General features: G+C 34.7%; 1 long non-coding RNA gene across 1 annotated transcript; it reads left to right on the forward strand.

Moving 5' to 3' along the window:
* Nucleotides 1-6,570: 6,570 nt before the first annotated feature.
* Nucleotides 6,571-13,188, forward strand: LOC125754803 (uncharacterized). Its single transcript, XR_007409654.1, has 2 exons — nucleotides 6,571-6,805; nucleotides 12,957-13,188. It is a non-coding gene; the product is annotated as an uncharacterized LOC125754803 (long non-coding RNA).
* The last annotated feature ends 3,521 nt before the right edge of the window (nucleotides 13,189-16,709 follow it).

Here is a 16,709-nt window from a genome sequence, read left to right on the forward strand (position 1 = left end):
AGAGATACGTATGCCTAAGTATTTTAAGGGAGGGAAGATCCAGGGGTTCAAAATATATAGTGCTTATAATAAACCAACCAAAAGGGCAGCCCGGTGGCTCAGCAGTTTAGCGCTGCCTTCAGCCCAGGGCCTGATCCTGGAGACACAGGATCGAGTCCCACCTCAGGCTCCCTGCATGGAGCCCTCTTCTCTCTCTGCCTGTGCCTGTGCCCCGCACTCCCCCCACCCCCCATGTCTCTCATGAATAAATAAATAAAATTAAAAAAAAAACAACCAAAAACATGATTATCTCAAAGTAAGAGTTGAATAGAATATACAAGATGAGTGGCCAAAGGATATTAGATACAGATACAGTCTAGTCAGACAAAAATATAACATGATATTTAATTAAATAGGTGTTTTATATTTTATTATAAAATTATTGCCAATAATTTATAGATGGCAAAACTCTTCATCCTTGATAATATGGTGTCTTAGTATATAAGAAAACTATAGGAATATAAAGTAAATTTAAAAATTCAAAATTGGGATGACTGGGTGGCTCAGAGGTTGAGCACCTCCCTTCAGCCCAGGGCATGATCCTGGAGTCCCAGGATCAAGTCCCATATCGGGATCCCTGCATGGAGCCTGCTTGTCTCTCTGCCTGTGTCTCTGCCTCTCTCCCTGTCTCTCATGAATAAATAAATAAAATCTTTTTAAAAAAATTCAGAGTAGTAGAAGATATTTACATTTTTTTTCAAATCAATCAAATAAACAATTACAAAATATAATCGAGGATAGAAACTACATGGTTAGCAATTAACATTGCTCATAAATTTTAGTATACAGTAATCGAGCATGTACTTTGACCAGCAAAAATAAATCGATGCATGCCAAATTATACAGTTCATATGATCTTCTTTTTTTTTTTTTTTTTTTAAGATTTTATTTATTCATGAGAGACATAGAGAGAAGCAGAGATACAAGCAGAGGGAGAAGCAGGGTTCCCACAGAGAACCTGACAGGGGACTTGATCCCAGGACCCCAGGATCATGCACTGAGCCAAAGGCAGACACTTAACCACTGAGCCACCCAGGTGTCCCAGTTCATATGTTCTTACCAAAAAGCTATATATCTAAAACCAGTATGAACAGTTAAACAAATGTGATCAATTTTCTCAATGCTCACTGAAATATTTATGCAATTATATACTACAGTACATATATTTACATGTATATGTATGTTGTATGTGTATGTGTGTATCTGATTTAGAAGATAGGTTGAATAGTGGCCATGTATTCTGGTTGTGGAACAGCACTGTCTGAATTTGAAATCAAACTGTTGGGAGTGGTTATCTAATGGAAAAGAATGGTTTTAATGGAGATAGAGGACTATTATGCATTGAATTGTACCCACCTCACCTCAAAATCCATACGTTGAAATTCTAACCGCTAGTACCTCTGAATGTGACTAATATGCTAATGATTATGAAGTCTTAGTGTAATTCTTTTTTTTTTGCAAGTTTTACAAAAAAAAATCCTTATTCACTAGTGTGCAGCTGTTAAAAACAATGAAAAGAAAAAAAGCTAGATTCAGTACCAATTTCTCACATGCATGAAGTTCTATGCACACATTATTAACAACTGGCTCTTGTGCTCCAATGGCCAACGAACACCTTGGCTTATGAAAGTGATAATTATATTAGAGGTGGGTGTGACTATAAAAACAAACTAAATTATTACCCTCTAAGTTACAGTTATAATTTGTAGCAGCTGAGTCCATTAGGGTCTAATTTTAGTTAATCTCAGTTCTCAGTGGAATCACCCTCAATTTAAGCTGACAAAATACATAAAAAAGTAAACAAGAGAGTACAGTACAGCATGGAGTTAGGTATACCCCACTTTGATTTCCTGTTCTATTAACTAAGGTGTAAATTAGTTGCTTCAACTTAAGACTAAATTTCCTTATCTATGAAATAATAACAATCACATATTCTTTTTTTAAAAAAGATTTTATTTATTTATTCATGAGAGGCAGAGACAGATGCAGAGGGAGAAGCAGGCTCCCTGCGGGGAGCCTGATGAAAGACTCTATCCTGGTTCCCTGGGATCACGCTTCCTCTGCCACTGAGCCACCCAGGCGTTCCAACAATCATATTCTTGATTCGATTTAGGAAGGCAGAAAATTCATTTATGAAGACTGAGGACTCTGAAACCTGACTACTTGGATTCTAAATGATAGAATAAACTGAAGACATGTAATGGATATTTATAGATAACTACGTTTTAGGAAAATATAATGAGGTGAAATGACACTGAAATCATAACCACAACCACAACCACAATAACAACAAAATGTTAGTTCATTTTCAAGAGGGTAAAGATTTCTTTCAATATCCTAGCCTCCAGAACACATCAATTTAAATATACATATCAAATACATTTAATTCATTTAAAAAGTGCTTATTGGTGTCCATCAGACACCATGAAAAGAAAAAAGTAATGTATAAACGTTATCTATTAGAATACAAGTTAAGTACCAATAAAAATGGGTATATAATTATGTGATTATGTCACTTTCGGTGATACAAACAAGGAAAAGCAAAAGCATTTCAGAGCAAGCTATTACAATGAAGATGAAAGCTGGAATAAAACTGAAAGGTTTGTGAAAATTCTCTCAATTGGACATGAATTTGAAGGATAGGTGGGTGTTAGTACAACAGAGCCTACTAGATTATTACTAATTAGAGAAAAAATAATGGCAAATGAATGGGAAAATGTTCAATTTAACCAACCACTAAAAGCAATGACAATTTAAAATACTATGCAATTTTTCACCTAGCTAGTATGAATATCTTAAAGAAATGTTAATGATGAATGAGGGTATCAGGCATACTCAAGGGCCATTAGTGAAAGCGTAAACAGTTACAGAACTTTATGCAGAGAAATTTGGAACTATTTAGCAGTATTTTCTTTACAATTTTTACCTGCCCCTTGGTTTCTAAAATTCTACATTAACAAATACTCTTGGAGGTATATAGATATTTTGCTATACAGTCTTATCTCAACACTAGTGTTTTTAATTGCAATAATAACACAAAGAAACAATCTAATTATTTTTTCTATATAGGCACACCTCAGAGATATTATAAGTGTGGTTCCAGTTCACTGCAATAAAGCAAATACCACAATGAAGCAAGTCAAATGAAATCTGTTTATACTTTACCATAGCCTATTAAATGTACAATAGAATTATGTCTAAAAAATGTAGATGCCTTTATTGCTAAAAAATGTCAAGCATCATCTGAGCTTTCAGCAAGTCATAATCACTGATCACAGATTACCATAACAAATATACTAATGAAAAAGTCTGAAATATTGTGAGAATTATCAAAATGTGGCACAGAGACACGAAGTAAGCAAGTGCTATTGAAAAAAAATGCACTGACATGTTTGATACAGGGTTGCCACAAACCTTCAATACGGAAAAATCGTGATATCTGTGAAGCACAATACAACGATGTATGCCTATTACAGCTGACAGAAAATGAATTATCCTTAAACGGAGGAAATGCCTTTTGGCTTGCTATAACCCTGAGGGGGTTATCTGGAACTTAGTTTGACATGAGAGAGGTAAAATACAGAGGACTTCAATACTGGTATGAACTCACTGAAGAAAAAAAATAAAAGGAAACTACTAAATCTTTTTAGGTTTTAGAAATCACTTAAACCATTTCTGTATTTTCTCTGCATGGGCCATTGAGCATGACTACTTGAATTAGAATCTTATATTTATTGCCTCTTAGCAAAATAATCTTGTCTAAGTCAATAAATCTCCTATGCTCAGTTTCTAGATCTGTAAAATGGTGACAGTAACACTTCATGCAGTTGCTATAAAGATTAAGTGAGATGCAGAATAAGTACAGTGTCTGGAACGCAACTTTCAATAAATATTAGTCACTCTCATTATAATTAATTGAATTAGTTTTCCACCTTCTTAATGTTATGCTACCAGAGGATTACAATGGAGTTTGGAGTTTAAGTACCTGTCAGCAATAACAGTCTCATTTCATTACATGGATTCTTTACATATTTTTCTCACTATCTAAAGAGATGTCAGGAAACTGAGTAAAATTTGTGTTTGTGAGTCCTGGTAATGAACTAAATACCAGTAACTCCAACAACACCTTTAGTAATATGAAATACATTATTCAACCATCTACATAGAATGAGACAAGACCTCATTTTTTAAAATCCACATATAGGCCTTGTGACAGAGCTGCAAGCTGAGCTAATGGAGTCTGTTTTTGTTCTAATATGATTAGAAGCCTGAATTGCATGACACCACTATATAAGTATTAAAAATATTTTAGCGTAATATCAGAACACTGGGAAAGGGTATACATGTGTTAAACTTGTGATTTATATGCTACAGTTTTATTATATTTTTCAGAAGATGTATTTATAATATCTAAAATAAAATGTAAAATATTTTAATTTTGAAATGTGAATATGCTTTCTAGGAATATTAACTATTACCCTTAAGTAATAAAATAAAATAATAAGTGCAATGCCCCATCTCAAGAGCCACTGCCTGAATTAGATAATGCAACCATGTTAAACTGTGGAAGAAAGCAATAGAGATTTTCAGTGGACAAAGGTTTATTATGGTGAAACTATTGGGAATTTGCAATAATGTAAAAGCTTCCCTTCAGCTTTCTGCTGATCTGCTGGAATGGAAAGATAAATGTCTCTATGATTTATAACACTAGACATAGAAATTGAATAACATCTCAAGACACTGGGGCCGAGTAAAACCTCCAGGTTTCATGTGTTGACATTTTTTTCTCCTTTGAGAAAAGGTTAACATTTTTTTTTTTTTACTTCAAACTGAATTTCTTGATCAAAATAGCAGAAATTAGGATCTTTTGGATGGGTTTGCTGTGAAGTTATTTTTCAGAGCTTAAGAATGACATGCAAAAAAGCCAATTTCCATATCTTCTGATGGGAAGAACTGCCAACATGCCAATGAATTTAGTGAGAGAACAATGCCAGAGCATGAAAACAAAGAGCCATGATCCAAGTAATTTGGGCTGTGAGACTGGGTCTTGTAATGCATCCACTACGGGTGGTGGGGGAAACAAGGGAGAGGACATTGTTACTCTTGTTATCATTTAAAAATGTTCTGAGTTTCAATAATAAACTAAATGCTATAAAGAACAATTTGAACCAGTTCATTTCCACTTGGCATTCAACTAGATATATCAGAAAAGTTCCTTCAGAGATGTCAAGGAAAACTGTGTGTAGAGGCTTGGCTGTTAAAAAACTTTCTGAATTGTACATAAAGTGAAGTGTAAATGAACAATTTAGTAGTCAATGTGAACTAATTTTTATGTTATACAGGTAATTATATCATGTATTTTTGCAAAAATATGTAAAACATATAATTATGTAACGTAATATATAATAAAAGCTATATTGCTTTTTGTATAGCATCTACTATACTGGAAAAAGTAAAGATTTAAGACATTATAAAGTGATTTAAGTCAGACATAGACAAATGCTATTTGGTATCACTTTTATATGGAATCTAAAAGGTGAACTCGTTAAAACAGAGTAGAATGGTAGTTACCAGGGACTAGAGGGTAGGGGAATTAGGAAGATGTCATTTAAGGGCACAAATTTATAGCCAGTAGATATAAGCCCAGGAGATCTAATGTACAGCAAAATGATTACAGACAATGATACAACATTACAAACTCCAAAGTTGCTGAGAGACTACATCTTAATTGTCCCTACCATAAAAAATAAATGATAATTATATGAAGTAACAGAGGTGTTAGGTAATGTTATGGTGATAATCATATTGCCGTATATAAATGTATCAACACATTGTATACTTTATACTTATGCAATGCTATATGTCAATTATATCTCAATAAAAATAAATTTTTGAGTATGCAGCAGTGAATATAGAAGAATATAGGACTTACCAGAATGCAGGTACCTCCCCAAAGTCCTACCCAGAAATCTGGAATAATCCCAGAATGGTTTGAGATTGTTGGTGCTAACTACTTAGGATCAGTTTTCTACAGTTTAAATTCATTCAGATATATTAGTCAAATACTTCCACAGACATCAACAAGAAGCATCTATTTTTAAGGGACTAAATCATTAACACATGCACAAATACATGAATACTTACTACATGTGAATCCTGTGACTAAAGTGAAGTTAGTATTTTTAGGTCATTTATCATTTTCTTGAGAAAGTAATCTACTCTTTACAAGAAGGTAAAAAAGAAAATGGGCTCAGGACACTACATTGACAGCTGTATTAGTAGTTAAAAAAAAAAAAAAAAGCTAACAATATCTTTATTCTTTGCCTCAAGCTGGGCTTATTTTTATGTCAGAAAGACTTGACAGTTGACCTGCCTGGCCATCAGCTAGTAATAGTTTCATAAGTACTTTGACACCAATGGAGAACATTGCAGTGTCTCGGTGACTCAGAGTCCTAGTATTACAGTGAGAACATCCTGATATCACCCAGACAACTATATCATCATAGAATTTTGAATGTCTCTTACCCCCTAGTGAAATTATTGAATGATTGGAAAATGTTCGGGAAGATTATGTCCTTCATTTTTCTCAACATACTATTTGCTCTTTTCGCTAAGACCATTTATTTCTTCAACTTTCACACTCTTACCATATTATTTCAACTTCAAAATATTTCTCTCTCAACACAAATAGAATTCAAAATGTAAATGAAGCAGGAATTGATCAGATTCAGTACTGTTTGCAGCAAATTCCCAGAATGTCTGCTATGTGAGTATTTCAGAAGGAAAATTTACATGGATGAACTACTTGGTATAACTTAACTTCTGGAATAATGAATATTGCACACAGTGATGATGAGTGTGGGCCCTTGGATCATGCTATATGGGTGTGAAACCTGGCATAAAAATTTTATAGCTGTGCACAGACTTAAATGAAACAGTTTCTGAAAACAGGAATTCTATCTATCATTGCTCTTTAGTCATGCTGTTCAAAATATGAATAATTTGTTATCCTTTTACTTTCAATAAATATATTGGCCTGGAAACATTTGTTCAAGTATGATACTACCAAACCATTTTTTATAACATTACAGCTAGTGTTCCTATTAGGTTCTGAAAAAATATTCTCTATATCCTGCACTAACAAATTAGACTTGAGAATTAAAATTTTTCATCGTGACCACTTACAATATAAAAACTCAAATGCTATCACCTTGAGGGGCTCATGATTCGATTTGCTCACCTGATGCTGTGTTCAGTTGGTGAAAGAAGGTAAGATTTCTCTTAATTGGCTGATTATTTTTATCAGTGCCATACAACTGCTGAGTTTTTCTTTCAAAACAATTGCTTAGAGATTTATTTAAAGACACAGTTTTTATGCAGGATGTATGATATTCACAGAGGAATTTCTATTCACTAAGTTGTCATGTTCTCATTTTAGAAGTCGTAATAGAAATGCAATATCTTTGAAGCTCGTGCCAAGTGGGGGTTGTTTGTCCTAAAACTATACCTCAGAAGAGTTACTACTTTCATACTGTTTATATGCATGTTTGCTTTTCGGTAGATTTTTTTTTTTTTTATTTTAGAGGCAAAAGCAGAAAAAAGATTGATGAGATCAAACCATGGTAAAAAAGACAAAGAGCCTTCTACAAAGATTTCTATAAATGAAATGCAATATTTATATTTAATATGAATATTAAAGTCAGATATTTTTAGAATGAATCTATATACTGGAAGCATATTTGTATTTGATATTAAATGATTAAAATGAGTTTTATCACTCATCAGCATAAACTAAAAATAAATAAGAAATTTGTAAAATAACAAGTGAGAAATCATCGATAAGCACTCTCAAAATCCAAATCGGTGATAAGTTCCTAATAACCAACACATTTCTGCTTTTTAACCTTTGCTTAAGAACTTGTTTCTATCTCTACTGCCTTTCAACTCTTTGTCCTCTATTCCTAATCATACACTCCAAGTGCCAAATCATCTCTCTTTCTCCAAGAGTCCATCTCTTACCAATTCAAATAATGACAAAATTGTTCCTATATTCAATATTATCATCTCATGTGTATACTGAATTACATAAACTCTTTTTACATCTCTAAAATATACACGTCTATATTGTCAGCAAACTACAGTTTGAGGATCAAATCGACCCCATCACCTATATATTGCTTGCAATCTAAGAATGGATTTTACATTTTAAATAGTTAGAAATTGATCAAAAGGAGAACTGATATTTGTGATTGATAAAAATTACATGAAGTCACATTTCATTATCTATAAAGTTTTATTCAAATATAACTATATTCAATCCTTTGTGTTGTCCACGATTGCTTTTCATCTACAATAGTGAAGCTGAATAGTTGTGACAAGAAAAATATGGCTCACAAATACTAATTTTTGTCTGGACTTACAAATGTTTGCCAATTCCTGGCCTGTAGCATTAGCAAACAATTATTTGTGTCTCCATCTACTAGTAGAGTTCATGCCTTCCCTTTTTTTTTTTTTTTTTTAATATTCAAACATGGAGTACATAAAACATTGTCAGGGACACACTGGTCCTTAAAATGTATGCACCAAACTAAAGCAAATCAAGGCAACCTGGAAAGGTGAATTTTAAAAATTGACTGACAGAAATTATTCCAGGTTTAATAACTCCCTGCTTCAATGCTGTAGAAAGCATGTATATTAAATGTGACTGTATACATTTTCTGCAATAAGATTAATAAAGTCTGAGAATATAATGTACAACAGTGAGTATAGCTGATAACCCAGTATTGTATACTTAAAATTTGTTCGGAGTATAGAACTTAAAATGTTCTCACCAAAAAAAAAAAGAGAAATATGTGAGGTGTTGTAATGTGTTGATTAACTAGATGGAAGGAATCCCTTCTCAATGTCTACATATACCAAATCATCACTATGTACACTTTATTTATTTATTTATTTATTTATTTATTTATTTATTTATTACGTACACTTTAAATATCTTATGACTTTACCAATTATATCTCCATAAAACTGAAAAATCCCACCTTTCTCTATATCAGACTATAATTGAATATCAACTAACTTCTAAAATCTCAAAATTTCCCCTTAAATTAGCATTGTTACTTCTCTGGATAGTATTAGGAAGGAATTCATGTGCTCCTTTGAATTTCTCCATGATTTCTACTCCAGTGAACTCAGGGAACGTTTTTGCTATTATTTTTTTCACAGGGGAACCATTTATAAAATAGAAGCCTAAATGACTTTTTCTTAACTTAGACAAGAATGCATTGTTTTGGAAGAAATGTTGCTGATCTATCTCTAAAATGATTGCCTTTTTGTCATAGACATCTAAGATACTGTCTTCTCTCATACATTTCTGTTAAAGTTATAAAGAATGTGTCAGTAAGTAGGAGCTGTATGTTCTTGAAACATGGATGTCAATATCTGTCGGATTTGAATGATGATGATCATAATCAGATGACACTCTGGAGACTGTCAAAAACTCTACCTTTCATCAAACAAGATGAGTAATGTTTTACCATAAATAGTGTTAATATGATTAATAGCATTTCTCTAGTAGTTAGGCTTTAGATAGTAAAAATATTTGTTAAACATTAATGAGTTTTTACAACAGGGTTCTAACTAGGGAAGCAGATTGTTCTCTTTGCATATATAATTACATTTACGGATTTATATAACTACATCTACAGTTTTCCCCACTGTTTAAAATTCAAACCTGAATGTCAACATATTTTTAAAGAAAACTGTATGCGCTAAAGTCCTAACAAAAAGTCCTAACAAAACAACAAGATTTTGGTGGAGTGCTAAAATATATAAAATAGTATTGGATCCAGAGAGAATAGCATATAATGCTGTGTGATCATCATACCCAAAGTGTTTAGAGCTTAATCTATTAAGAAGGGGTTCTTATTTAAGTTGAAAGTAAGAGTAGAAGTTGCAAGGAATTTTTGTCACTTACCAGAAAACAATAATAGTTAGACACTTGTACATTTAGGCAGTTAAGGTCAATAAAATGCTGCATTAAAATTTACTTTTGGTTTCATGAAATTGTAACATAGACCTCACCTACATCAAAAACCATTTGAGGGGGCAGCCCTGGTGGCTCAGTGGTTTAGCACTGCTTTTGGCCCAGGGCATGATCCTGAAGACCCGGGATCGAGTCCCACCTCGGGCTCCCTGCATGGAGCCTGCTTCTCCCTCTGCCTGTGTCTCTGCCTCTCTCTCTCTCTCTCTCATGAATAAATAAATAAAATCTTTAAAAATTTTGCTTAATATTACTTCTAAAAAATTTTAAAAATAAAAACCATTTGAAATAGCTGCTTGCAAAACTGAAAGATGGAGAAGAGCTGGTTTACAGTTCACGCAAAAAAGGTCAAATCAGTGACTCAGAATTGTTGAAATCTCACAAGATGTCCTCTGGTCACAGGGAATGGATTCTTTGAAACCAAATGAATAGTAAAATCTGTAACTATTAAGAAGGGAAGGCAGAGGTGCACCTGGGTGGCTCAGTGGTTGAGCATCTGCCTTTGGCTTAGGCTGTAATCCCAGGGTCCTGGGATCGAGTCCCACGTCTGGCTCACTGCATGGAGCCTCCTTCTCCCTCTGCCTGTGTCTCTCTGCCTGTGTCTCTCTCTCTGTCTCTCATGGATAAATAAATCTTAAACAAAAAAAAAAAAAAAAGAAGAATCCCTCAATAAAATATCAAATGGTAGAATGTTAAAAAAAAAGCCTAATACTTGTGAACTGTGTGTACTATATGTATGAATGGATGAACTGTATGTCTGATATCTTCACATTAACTTTGACTGGAGGATAGTTGAGGCCAAAGGTAATTATTCAAAATCTCGACTTTCCCCTAGCAAATACCCTTGAGATGTCAGAAAGAAATTATGAACTTGAAGCATATGAAATATACACATTTATATATTATATAATATAAAATAGATTGTTACCATATGTAATTTTTATATCTATAATGTACAGAATATTGTATTTACATATTATGTTACCTATTATACATATTCTACATTATGTGTATTACAGATTATCTGTGTCTTTCTTCTCTTTCCTCAATTTCCTCCATTTCCAGGACTATATTTCTAAAATTCTCTTCAGCTCCATTATCAGCATTATTCCTGGGGGGGGGGGTTTCCTGGATGTGGGCATAGCTCCTTGGTCCTTAACGCACATTCACCCATGTGCCCACACAATCCTATATGTGCAAAACAAGCCCGAACTAATATATGAATATCACCCAGGTAATTTAAGCAAAAGAGTAAACCTTCTGTTTCATAATTATGAAAACTATCAGGTAGATACGGCTTCTTCTTTTTGTAAAGAAGTAATTAGTTCAGTTCTATCATGTAGTCCCAGAAAAGCATACTCAACAGCTAGCTCCATGGCAAAATGCTTTAATTGGACTGAGAGACTCATTCTTGTGTTCTGTGGGATACAGCAAACCACTGGACAGAAAAATATGCTTTCCACAGTTCTTGGATGCCAGTGGAATCTTGACTGTTACCCAGAACATGCTGATCCTTTTTTTTTTTTTTTTTTTAGTATTTTTCAACTCATCGGTTTTAGAGCTTATACACCAGCTCAATGAAACCTACATAGACCTCTGTGTGTGTGTTTCTGTGATGTAACAATAGTAATTCGCCATTTCCTGCAATAAGTAAAACACTAATTTCTAAAGGGCAGAAAGTGACTTTATTCATTTTTTTTTTTTAGATTGCCTGAGAGTTTCCACATAGAGTCACTCCTACTGTTAACGTCTTACAGTAGCGTAACACAATTATAGCAATTAAAGAGGCAATACTGATATATTATTAATAACTAAAGTTCCTAGTTTCCTTTAGAGTTCACTCACTGTGCGACACATTCAATAGGTTTTGACAAATGCATGATGATATATATCTACCATTAGTGTCATACAGAATAGTTGTGCCACCCTAGAAATCTCTCATGCTCCCCCATCCTTCTCCCCTCCCCCTGTCACCTAGCCCCCAGAAACCACAGATCATTTTTCACTATCTTCACAGTTTTTCCTTTTTTAAAAAAAATATTTCAGTTGGCATCATACAGTATGTTATCTTTTCAGATTGGCTTCTTTCAATTACCATCAAAAATTTAAATTCCCTTTACGTAGCTTGATAATCTTTCTTTCTCTTGTTTCTTTCTTTCTTTCTTTCTTTCTTTCTTTCTTTCTTTCTTTCTTTCTTTCTTCTTCTTCTTCTTTCTTTCTTTCTTCTTTCTTTCTTTCTTTCTTTCTTTCTCTCTCTCTCTTTCTCTCTCTCTTTCTCTCTCTTTCTTTCTTTCTTTCTTCTTTCTTTCTTTCTTTCTTTCTTTCTTTCTTTCTTTCTTTCTTTCCTTCCTCCCTTCCTTTTTTCTTTTTCCTGAATAGCACTCTGCTATACATACATACCACAGTTTAAGTACTCCTCTTTTTAAAGACATCTTTTGCTTCCAACTTTTGGCAATTACACATAAAGCTGCAATAAACACTCGTGAACAGGTTTTTGTGTTAACACTAGCAAAGAATGCGAGTTCCTATTGCCCCACATTCTTGCTAGCATTTAGCGTTGCCAATGTTTGCAATTTTAGTTAATCTAATACATACACACATATCTAGTCATTTTTTTAATGTGCACTTCCCTAATGACCTATGATGTGGATCATCTTTTCATAGGATTATTTGCCAACTGTATATCTTCTTTGGTGAGGCTGGTTTTCTGCTCACTATTTAACTGGGTTGTTTGTTTTCTTTTTGTTGAGTTGTAAGAGATACTTCATTCACTTTGGATAGTCATAACTCCTATTTCTTTACAATACTACAGGAACTTCAGAAGCAATACATTCATGCAATTTCTTTTTTTTTAATTTTATTTATTTATTCATAGAGATGCAGAGAGAGAGAGAGAGGCAGAGACACAGGCAGAGGGAGAAGCAGGTTCCATGCACCGGGAGCCCGACGTGGGACTCGATTCAGGGTCTCCAGGATCACGCCCTGGGCTGCAGGCGGCGCTAAACCGCTGCGCCACGGGGGCTGCCATTCATGCAATTTCTTAAAAAAAAAAAATATCTTGGCTAACCTGTTGGCCATAAATCTTCCTACCTATTAACTGCTTTTAAGTTAGAGTAACAAGTTACAGGTTATAACAAAATTAAAATGTTTATCTGTTTTTACACACTGAAATCTACTTATTTATTAATTTGCAAAATCAATTATGAATTAATTGCTTCGGAAAGCTAATTCTGACTCAGCATGTAGTTGTTTCTGTAAATATCTTACAGCCAGTTCTCAGTAATAGTGCCATATTCTAGACCAGAGGCTGAGTATGAGAATCAAAATAGCTATTACCTTTGAATTCATTCAACAAATGTTAATTAGGGACGGCTGGATGGCTGACTGTCTGCTTTTGGCTCAGGGTGTGATCTCAGGGTCAGGCTCCTTGCAGGAAGCCCGGTCCTCCCTCTGTCTATGTCTCTGTCTCTGTCTCTCTCTCTTTCTCTCTAATAAATAAAAAAATCTTTTAAAAATATATTAATTAATGGTCTTATAGGGGTTTGCCATTATGTTATATACTAATGACCCAAAGCTGAAAAAGCTATGGACACTCTCCAAGTAGAAAGATAAAACACACAAGCAATTCAGCAAAGATTTTAAAATAATAAACTGATGAATTTGTAAGAACTTTACTTAAATTTGAACTGCCCCAGGAAATCAGCATAGAATTTAGTTATATCTCTTTTAATCACTTGTTTTTAGTTGGTCAGAGAGAGCCAAAATATACCTTGCTACTACTGTCCTGTTCAAAAATCATTTTTGAGTTACCCAAGAAACCCAGACTCCCATTTACCCCAAAATGTGTGGGAGCAGGAAAAGTCTGTCATCTAGAGAGGAAGTATTTCCCAACAAGAGGGAATCCTCTTCTGTGAACTATGTATGCCTCTGTTCTGCTTGCACAGTTTTAGGGGTGCAAGCAACCATGCAAAATCCAGTTCTATGTACTGCCACTTCTGAGTAGTGTGATATGCTCAGGCTCCAAAATTATTAGACTATTAGACCCCACCATATCACACTGTAAAATGACATCTATTTTTTTTTTTAAGATTTTATTTATTTATTCATGAGAGACACAGAGAAAGAGGCAGAGACATAGGCAGAGGAAGAAGCAGGCTTCTTGTGGGGAGCCTGATATGGGACTTAACCCTGGGACCCCGGGATCATGACCTGAGCCAAAGGCAGACACTCAACCATGGAGCCACCCAGGTGCCCTGACTTCTGGGTTCTAAGGACATTCCACAAATTAGCAGTGACCTTATCACGAACCTTCATGCCTTACTTACCTGAAACCATGTCATCAACACACCACTCTCCTCCTCTTCGGGTCATTTTATTTTCTCTTCCTGCCATAATATTTAGGATAGAGCAATATCCAACAGTACCATCCTATCTCCTTGACTTGAAACTCAGGTAGCACTTAGGGTGTCAGGTCTTTTTCTTTCCAGAAGAATATTAGGCTCCTTACACAAAGATTCTCATTTCTTTGCATCCTAAAGGTATTGGAGATTTTGACTGAAGCATGTAATGAAATCATAACTCCAGGTCAATATATGCTTCTTTACAAAGAAAGGAATGGGAGGGGAGAGATGGGAGGAAGTGAAGAAAGGAAAGGAAAGGAAGAGAAGAAAAAGGAAGCAAGGAAGAAAGAAAGGAAAAAGGGTAGGAAGGGAGGGAGGAAGGGAAGGAGGAAGGGAGGGAGGCAGGTAGGAAAGAAGGAAGGAAGCAAATGTACTGACTACAGAAGAGGGGGAAAAATGAATTCCATACATAGGAGGAGAACAAGATAGTTTAAATTATATGCTAATACTGACCTCATGATAAATGGCCATCCGTGATCTCTCCCGGGACAGTTACCTACTTACACTTAGGAAGAGCAAAATGAAATCCTCACAAGTTAAAAAAACAGTTCTCGTTTTCATATTACAGGAAATATTTAGTTTCAAAGAGCCTCAGCCTCAGTCAAGATGTGAGTTTGGGGTCTGGGACTAAAGGTCATACCTCCCACTTAGGCCTCCTTTCCTCATCATCAGTGATGAAGTAGGGACTTGCAGTACAACACACTGGTCCCCAGAAGTCTCAACACTCCCAAAAGTCACTCTACCAGCAGACTTGGCCTAAAAGAATATGCCTTCTAGACCTTGTAATGTGATCATGAAGGATAAAGAGAAAGAATAAAAAACCTGCCATTCCTTGCCATTCAACACAATCTCACCCATCACTACTTGTCTTGAATTCACTACCACTAACCTCATTGAGTCCTTTATTCCTCTTCAGACTGGTCCACAGCAAAACCTTCCAGATCAATTGCCAAATACCTCATTCTTCTATGCATGTCTCTATAATTCCCCCATTCTAATTTCTCATAGTATTTCATGAGCTCTTGAAATATATGGGGCATTATCAGAACAATCTCTAATATGCTGCTCTTTCCCTCTAAACTTTCCCTTCACATTTATGCTCTAATAAAATTCTGGTTTATGCCCAAAAACTCTGCTTCCCACCTCTGCAATGAGGGTAGTTTGTTTGTTTGTTTGTTTTGTCTTTTTTTAATCTTCCATAGTTCTACCACAGAACCTGGAGATGGAACACATGGATGCTTTGCTCCTGTTCCCACTTTTAGACCATTCTCCTTTTCTTATCCCCAACACTTCTGGCCTTGTACCAAGTATCACATAAGTATATCACACACTATTCCTCTATGCTATTATCTGACAACTGACTAGTCACACTCTATCATTTCTAATTGTTTTTAGCTTGTGACTCGTGACTACTTTCTCTAGTACTGTATCTGTGTCAGTTTTTCATTATTTCAACTTATATGCAGAATACTTAGAGGATACTTCTCATACTTTGGATTCTCAACTATTTGAATTCCTTTTCTCTTATTATCCCATCTTCAACTTACTTCAACCCTCATTCTAACAGTTATACCTGAGACATTACAGTGATAGATATATGTAATATGCCTGAAATGTCAGTAAAGCAACTCTGGGAGGATAAAAGGCTGGGTTTGTAGAGCTTTTATTTTTACCATGCACATTACTTAATCATGGCTGATTTTAAGGTATTGGTAGTTTTGTATCCAGCCTACATAATTCCTAAAAATTTAACAGTTGGCTATTACCAGCAAGTCTTAGATTATATAACACCACTAAAGCCATCTTTAATGTTAAATTAATCTATCCTAGTTCCTAATCACTTCCTCCTATCTGTCTACCTCATTCCTTTTGTATTCCAAACCCAATAAATAATCTGTTAGGATCTTCAATATATTTAGGTCATCATTATTTCCCTGTTCTCTACCCCTTAATGTACAGGGGTACATCTAATGTGTGAATGATTAGTGTTTATCTCATTTAACTGGTCAGCATTTGACATTGTCATGTGATCACTTCCTCTCTTGCTTTATAAGCTTCCTTCACTAGGCTTCCAAGAAAATACAATCTCATGGCATTTCTTTTTTCTATTATTCTGTTTCTTCTCCTCAGTCTACTTTACATATATCACCTCTTCACCTCTTCTCAATTTTGGAATGCCACAGGGATTTTCCTTGATTCTTTTCTCTATGTTTCACTTCCTTATTGAA

Source organism: Canis lupus, chromosome 3 (genome assembly GCF_003254725.2).
Source record: "Canis lupus dingo isolate Sandy chromosome 3, ASM325472v2, whole genome shotgun sequence".
NCBI classification, from domain to species: domain Eukaryota; kingdom Metazoa; phylum Chordata; class Mammalia; order Carnivora; family Canidae; genus Canis; species Canis lupus.